This window comes from Triticum urartu, chromosome 5A (genome assembly GCF_056163025.1).
Source record: "Triticum urartu cultivar PI428250 chromosome 5A, HENAU_Tu73, whole genome shotgun sequence".
Lineage (NCBI taxonomy): Eukaryota > Viridiplantae > Streptophyta > Magnoliopsida > Poales > Poaceae > Triticum > Triticum urartu.
Window position 1 is genome coordinate 260,498,444 of NC_141877.1, and position 7,979 is coordinate 260,506,422.

The 7,979-nt window shown below is 47.2% G+C and overlaps 1 long non-coding RNA gene across 2 annotated transcripts; it reads right to left on the minus strand.

The window, feature by feature from the left end:
• Positions 1-745: 745 nt before the first annotated feature.
• LOC125555854 (uncharacterized) lies at positions 746-7,064 on the minus strand. 2 transcript variants are annotated; one of them, XR_015603277.1, is made up of 6 exons: positions 6,692-7,064; positions 5,542-5,608; positions 2,486-2,578; positions 1,807-1,884; positions 1,193-1,253; positions 746-1,059 (listed from the first exon to the last, which is right to left on the minus strand). It is a non-coding gene; the product is annotated as an uncharacterized LOC125555854 (long non-coding RNA). The 2 variants fall into 2 exon arrangements; XR_007304912.2 differs by lacking the exons at positions 746-1,059; positions 1,193-1,253; positions 1,807-1,884; positions 2,486-2,578 and adding an exon at positions 3,940-4,238.
• Positions 7,065-7,979: the final 915 nt, after the last annotated feature.

Consider the following 7,979-nt stretch of genomic DNA (forward strand, 5'->3'; position numbering starts at 1 on the left):
CTGGAATAAAACCAGTACGGGCTATGGAAGATAGATATGACAAGTGGGACCACATAGTCATTGGGAGCAAAGAGTTATCCTGGTAAGGATTAGCTTTTTCCTGGTGCACCAAACTGATGTACATTGGTATTAGGGTTGAGTTTGATCGGGATCAAAGAGGACAGGGTGTCGATTTTAGGGATTGAAAGGTGAGGGTTTGATTCCGACGAGACGTACGAGTTCAAGGTTTATTTCAGACTTCACTCTAGGACTAGGCGATAACGGCCGTGGGCCCGTGTTTGCATAAGCCCACGTACTCCATGTGTTTTTTAACGCAATATGATTGAGACTAGTGGATGTGGCGTGCCCTGGACGCGCCTCTTGAGGGGTGAGTTTGCACATCAATCTAGTTGTTTTAGTTGTTAACGTTTATGTGTAGTCCATATGAGCGCCAGTTGCTAAAAAAATACATTTAATAGAGATGCAGCCGTACAGTGTTCAGTCATAATGCAAGATATGTACATGGAAGTGCTGGTCAACTCATATGACGATTGTTGAAAACTGCAGCAACAGAGTGTTCCCTCATAAAGAAGAGTAAACTAATAGGTCTGTCATGGATGGCTGATCAGATACACAGCCATCCTTCCCTCTAGTCAACACAGGCATATAAAAAAATAGAAAAGGAGGATTATCCTCGGCCTCTGCATCAGAGTGATGCATGCAGCCCTAAGCATATCAGATTGCATGCAAAGAAAAAACTAACGGAGGTAATAACTGGTTACAACGGACTGAAATAAACAACCATGAACATAACAAAAATGCAGACGCCTAAAAACTAATTTACCAATAAATCCGATCTATTTGATCTAAAACAGGAAGAGTGGATAATGAAAAGAGCAAGATAATCCGTCATGGATCTTCCTAAAGGTCTTGCGCAGACGGTACAACACATAGATTAGCAAGGCCTTCTTGTTCCCAACAACATCCATCTAGATTATCTACTTACATTGCAGTGTTGATGTACATGTCCTTGAGGTCATCCTTGAGCTCCTGATTGCCTTTCTTCACGTGAAATAAAGCCTACAGATATATTAAGCAGCACAAGCATGTCAAACCTTGACAAACCAAAACGAAAGAGTATTTCTAGATACAGAAACGAAACACATGAATGGCACAAAGCCAACGACAAGAGGGACGCAAGATAGAAGCTCACCTGCGCGACGCTAACCTCGAATTTGGAGGGCTTGACGCCCTTGTTCTTCCGGATCTTCTTCCTGGCGGTGTACATCTTGATCAGTGTCGTTACATGAGATGAAATCAAACCTTTCTCTGCATCTTGAATCATATTGCAAATAGAAGTGCACGCAATCTGGTAAACAAACTACATTCCTATTTGGTTGTCCTTGCAAAAAATGATTGTTCTTTGATATGCATAAAACCGACAATTTTGTATGCCAAAATTTCTTTTGCAAACGGAAGGGTGATCTAATAGTACATTGAGGACTTAATGCCCAGCCATCTACAACACCCTCTGGATCAGACCAAAGAAGGTCCCACTTGGCACCATCATAAGGCACTTTCTGCTTGCGATCTATTATTCTGATCTGTTAGGTGCACATGATAATAGAATAACAGAAATTGAATGCATGAGCTACAATGCACAACCAATATATTTCTATTCACATTTGCAATTTGTCCACGTGTCATCTTATATGTTTTGTGCCCAATACAGCAAGTATGAATCCAAGCGACACCAGACAATACGTTCATAGCATCAAAACCTAAAAAAAAAGAAATGAGGTTTGGGGTTGGGGCCAAAGCAACTACCTGAACTCCCAAGAAATCTGCTACTAACCAAGGCTCTGACAGAAATGTGAGGCGACAATCAGCACCGAAGGTAGTTACCTAAAAAACAAATTAGGTAGTACACAAAAAATAGTCAATCAGGTGAATGTGAAGCAAAGAAAAACAAAGCTAAAATCCAAGAAAGAAATACCCAGCAAGGAGCCGAAATAGCCCAAGAAACAAAATCTGAAGATGCATTAGAGGCAAGAAGAAGAAACAAAAAAAGAATAAGACCTGAGCACGGGCAATCTATCATCCTTAAATCTTGGAGAAGAACTCCAAATTTTAACTAGAGGCCCTTTATGATCCTAAATAACTTACCGGGTGTCCAGGTCCATAGAAAATAGATAGCAAATTTATCCAAGTAGAAAAGAAACCTCACTTGAAGTATGACATTATAACAAACATGTGATGGGCAAATCATACGTAGTGTCATCTCCAGCATGCTTAATTCATCCTAGTAAACAGAGATGCCATCCTAGAATAAAGGAAAAACAAAACAACAAACTAATGTAATAACACGTCTAACAATCTAGAAATAGGGAGCGAGTAAAGGGAAATTACTGAAACATGGGGATGAGCTGATCACAGAGAGTATAACGCAAGGGGTAATAAATCAAAATAAATATCGAGAATATGTGGGAGGAAGTGGCAGCTCTACCTGGGCACGATATGGAGGAGGAGGCAGTGCTATCGACGGATGTTCATCACAGCAATCCCTTGGTGACATCACCGGCTGCACAACTCTGTGTTCCTGCAAGAAGGAGCACATACATAATGAGAGAGAGAGAGAGATGAGGCGGTGCCGGCGGCCCCGGCGACTCCTGGCCCCTTGCGCAGCTCCCCGGCAGCGCTACAACGGCACGAACGGCTTTCTCCCAGTGGCGCGGCCAGATCGTGGAATAGGTGGAGGTGATGATGGTGACGAAGGCACTTCCAGTGGCCATCGTCTACGAGTACGCAGAGCCGCGGAGGTGTCGTGGAGGAAGAGGAGGCGACGCACGAAGGACTGGCGTGCGGCCGCGACGATGACGGCGAGGGAACAGGGTTGTGGAGGCGTCCGGTTAGAAAGATGATGATGCGGAATCCAGGAAGCCATCTCCTTTGCCTACCGGTGGTCGTCGACGAGAGGACCGGAAGGGAAGAGGCAAGGGCAACAGGTGTTCATGGCGGAAGGTTGGCTTCGTGGGGAAGGCAAGAAAAGAAATTTTACCCGGTGAAGGCGTTACCCCAGGACGCATTTTATGCTCCCAATCGCTTCTTTTTCTTTACTTCAGCACATAAAACGGGGACATGGCTATCGCCAAGGTTCACCCTTGACACACACCTTAATGTGTTTAATCGTTCGAGCACACACTATTTTTTTCGCGAATATGTAAAGCATGCGTACCATTCCATTGATAAAAGAAAATTGGAACAAGCACAAAAATGTGATACAACACATGACGCGGATTCGTAAAAAAACACATGACACGGACACAAGAGACGTGAACATGATGATCTGAGTAGAGAAACAGGGGACACTCGGCTCAAAATGAGAAAAACACAGCAAAACTCGCCATCCTGAGAAGTAGCCCAAACTGTCGGCGTCCTGGGAACGGGGGTCCCAGACTTACCTACCTGCAGCCCACGGCGTGGCTCCACCAGCGGCCCTGTACGGCTCATCCTCATCAGCGAACACTCAAGACCCTCGTGAGGGGCCAAGCCCCGCGAGACGGACGACGCAAGACCTCCTCGGGGACGGCCTCACCAGGCTGGCTCGCGAGGGGCGAAGAGATCAAGGCGAGGGGCACCTCGCGAGGTCCCTCTGACGCAAGCCATGACGACCAAGGTCAGGCGGGCGCCAGCGCGCGCAGTGTACTCGTTTCCTCTTTGGTGCGAAAGAGGCAAGCGCAGGCGAGGAGTCCTGAGGCATCAGGCAAAGATTTCCATATTGCTGCAACAAGACCAAGACCAGCAGGACGGCAGGACGGAGGTCACCATGGAGCCTAGGACGGCGTCACCACCAGAGCTGCGACGCCCCCGATTTGACCATACATTAATCATACACGCAAACATGTACGATCGAGATCAGGGACTCACGGGAAGATATCACAACACAACTCTAGACACAAATTAAAATAATACAAGCTTTATATTACAAGCTCGAGGCCTCGAGGGCTCGAATACATAAGCTCGAATACACAAGAGTCAGCGGAAGCAAAAATATCTGAGTATAGACATAAGGTTAAACAAGTTTGCCTTAAGAAGGCTAGCACAAATTGGGATACAGATCGAAAGAGGCGCAAGCCTCCTGCCTGAGATCCTCCTAAACTACTCCTGGTTGTCGTCAGCGGCCTGCACGTAGTAGTAGGCACCTCCCGAGTAGTAGCATTCGTCATCGACAGTGGCGTCTGACTCCTGGACTCCAACGTCTGGTCATAACAAACGGGTATAGAAAAGGGGAAAAGGGGGAACAAAACAACCGTGAGTACTCATCCAAAGTACTCGCAAGCAAGGAGCTATACTACATATGTATTGGTATCAATGAATGGGGTAGTATACGTGGACTGAATTGCAGAATGCCGGAATAAGAGGGGGATAGCTAGTCCCGTCGAAGACTATGCTTCTGGCCGCCTCCATCTTGCAGCATGTAGAAGAGAGTAGATGGTAAGTTCACCAAGTAACATCGCATAGCGTAATCCTATCCGGTGATCCTCCCCTTGTCGTCCTATAAGAGAGCGATCACCGGTTATATCTGGCACTTGGAAGGGTGTGTTTTATTAAGTATCCGGCTCTAGTTGTCATAAGGTCATGGTACAACTCTGGATCGTCCTTTTACCGAGGGACACGGCTATTCGAAAAGATCAACTTCCCTATAGGGGTGCACCACATTTCCCAACACACTCGACCTCCTGTGGCCGGACACACTTTCCTAGGTCATGCCCGGCCTCGGAAGATCAACATGTCGCAGCCCCACCTAGGCACAATAAAGAGGTCAGCACGCCGGTCTAAATCCTATGGCGCAGGGGTCTGGGCCCATCGCCCATTTCACACCTGCACGTTGCGAACACGGCCGGCGAGCAGACCTAGCCTCCCTTATACAAGAGCAGGCGTTCCAGTCTAACCCGGCGCGCGCTGCTCAGTCGCTGACATCATGAAGGCTTTGGCTGATACCACGACGTCGAGTGCCCATAACTGTTCCCGCGTAGTTGGTTAGTGCGTATAGGCCAGTGGCCAGACTCAGATCAAATACCCAGATCTCGTTAAGCGTGTTATTTTGAAATAACCACGGATGCCGACCAGGGCCACGCCCATCTCTCTCCTAGGTGGTCTCAACCTACCCTGTCGCTCCGCCACAAAGATCCACTCAGAGGGTCGTCCGGACAAACGTCCTTTCGGACCCAATCCGTGAATCACTCGCGGGTACTCTACGAGCCGACCCGACTTTAGTCACCACAAGTAACATATAATATGTATAAGTATATACCCGTGATCACCTCCCGAGTGATCACGGCCCGATAGTATAGCATGGCAGACAGACAAGAATGTAGGGCCACTGATGATAAACTAGCATCCTATACTAAGCATTTATGATTGCAGGTAAGGTATCAATGACTGTAGCAACAAAGACAGGCTAAGCATCATGATAGGATTAACGGAAAGCAGTAACATGCTACTCTAATGCAAGCAGTAGAGAGAAGAATAGGCGATATCTGGTGATCAAGGGGGGCTTACCTGGTTGCTCTGGCAAGAAGGAGGGGTCATCGTCGATGTGGTCGAACACAGGGGTACCGACAGCGGTCTCGGGGTTTACCGGAAAGAAGTAACAGAGGGGAACACAATAAATAATAGAGCAATCAAAGCATCACAAGGTGTAACATGGCATTACGCGGTGCTAGAGGTGATCTAATGCAGGGATAGGTGATACCGGCGAAGGGGGGAAAACACCCGGGAAAGTATTCCCGGTGTTTCGCGTCTTCAGAAAGACGAACCGGAGGGAGAAAGTTGCATGTTCACTATGCTAGGAACATGTGGCGGACAAAAGGACTGCATATTTAGACGTCTCATCGTTCTAAGCAACTTTTATATATAAAACTTTTTCATCCGAACTACGGATTTATTTTATATTAATTTTTAAAGATTTAATCATTTAAAAAAATATTAATTCAAATTTTGGCAGAAATACTATTATTACATAGTAGTGTGCCAGCCACAGTCAATGACATGTGAGGCCAGGGAGCTGGGTTGACCCAGTCAACATTTGACTTGTCAATATGTGAATAGTAAAAGTGGATCCCGCATGTCATAGACTATACCTAAACAAATAAATAAATATTAACCTAATTAATGGGGTCCACATGTCATATGCTAGTAGCTAACCTAACTACTAATTAACCCTATATACTAATTGAACAGGGGGCGGCCTCACATCTAGTGGATGTGTTGCTATGGCCAACACAGCACGCACGGGCGCATGGCAAAAATGGCCATGGCCAAGCACCAGCAGCAGCCATCGGACGAGCAGTAAATAGCAGGAGGTAGCAGGCAGTGGCATGAGCAGCAGAGCAGCAGCATCGCGTAGCAAGCAGCAGGAGTAGCGCGGCAGCACCAGTACGCGGCAAGCAGCAACAACACAGCAGCGACAGTTAGGAGCAACAACAAAGCATGCATCGGCACCGGCAGCGACGTTCGACGCAGCAGCAGGCACGGGGCTGCGCGGGCGCGTTGGCTGGGCGGGCGGTGGACGCAGAGTGCGGCGTGGGGCGGCCAGGGTCACGGGCGAGCACGCGCGGTGCGAGCTCCGGTCATAGCGGTCAAGCACGGGAACGGCCTCATCAGCGACAGATCGAGGCAGCGAAAGGGGGGATCCGGGAGAGGAGCTCACTGTGAGCGCGATGGCGAGGCCGGGGAGGCCAGGGGCGGTCTGTAGCAGAGGCAATGACGACATGGTGGTGTCGGCCATGGTGGAGAAGACCGGTGATGGCGACGTCTATGCGGCGCCTTGGCTTGATTCGGTCCCCGGGACGGACGAAGTCGACCGTGGCGGACCTCCTCGACGTGCTCCCGCACGCCGGAGACGCCGGTGGCCGCGTCAACGACGAAGAGGCAACGGTCACCACGGATCTTTCGAGCTCAGATTCGGGCAGTAGAGGAAGGGGGCGAAGGGGGAATGAAAGAGGGCAGTTTAGGGTTTCCAGAGGACGTATATATAGCCTTGGGGAGGCAACGTGGTGGCCATCCACGGGCATGGCGCCCTATGTGCGCCACAACCTCCTATCTCCTATACAGAGGAGGAGGACGAGGTGGAGGTGGGCTGGGCTCCCACTGTGCACTCGAAGTCCAGCAGTGCAGTGTAACACTGGCCCATTTCCAATTTCTATTCTGTTAGCAATTTTTCTCTCTTGCTTTCTATTTTAATTTAGAATTAAATGAGTTTTGTTAAATCTGAGACTTGTCACATAATTCAAGCACATTACTATTAGGTGCCACAAAAAGTTTGAGGTCATATAAAAAGGTTTAAATATTTTTAGAAATCGAAAAAGGTCATGTACTGTGTTGTTGGTTCACTAAAATAATTTACAGGGGCAATTTGGAAATCCAAATAATGTTGAACTAGTTTTTTTATAATTGCTTTGAGATTATTTGAAATACTATGCACTATTTTATTTGCAACTTTGAAAATCTAAATATTTGACTTGCATTCAAATTGGATTTGAATTTAATTATTTTTTTATCAAGAGGCAATTGTCTTAGTAATTCTTGATGACAAGGCACCATTAGTTTGGGTTACCATAGCATGATTATCGCGGTGTTACAAATCTCCTCCACTACAAGAAATCTCGTCCCGAGATTTAGGAGGGGAGGGATTGGGTTATGAAAAATCTAACGGATCTTCTCTGTCTTGGTTGCTCTTCTTGAAGAGGTCGACCCATTATGTTGATGTCTTCATTTCTCTGCTTCAGGTCATCGTGATGAAGTCGGCGTTCTTTCTTTGGGAATTCCATTGTACTTACAAAAGAATAAAGGGTGGTTATTTCGGGAGAACGGACCTGCAAGGTTGACTATCTGGTAGCTAATGTCAGGGAATGTGGCGGAAAGTAACTCTCGAACTGAAAGTTAAGAAAATACCGAGAGCAAAGTAAGAAAGTACCATGAGATGTCTCAAGCGGGTA